Raw genomic sequence first — 410 nt, forward strand, 5'->3', positions numbered from 1 at the left:
CTATTGTGATTATAGATGTGCAATAGAGAAATATGGTAAGGTTTTTGAACTTTTTGAACTGCTTTTCCAGTCTTTAGTCTTCTTCTAATATCATGACAAAAGATACAAAGAAAAATAGATGCATTGTTATACATAACCAACACATTGTTATTATGATTATACCAAAGAGAAAGAAGTTAAACTTTTTTAAACTCTCATGTTACACTGATATACTCAAAAACTGATAAGAGAAAATTAATCAGCTTGTCCATATGCATACTTTTCTGTCATTACAGGTGTTTTATTTGGTGCTGTGGTGGGTCACAACCTGAACAGTGGTCAGGTCAAGAGTGTGAAGCCGGCACTCAAGCAACTTCAACAGTCTATACAGAATATTACCCAGCTGTCTGAACAGGGTATGTGTCTTAAGC

The sequence above is a fragment of the Penaeus monodon genome, chromosome 33 (genome assembly GCF_015228065.2).
Source record: "Penaeus monodon isolate SGIC_2016 chromosome 33, NSTDA_Pmon_1, whole genome shotgun sequence".
Taxonomy (NCBI): domain Eukaryota; kingdom Metazoa; phylum Arthropoda; class Malacostraca; order Decapoda; family Penaeidae; genus Penaeus; species Penaeus monodon.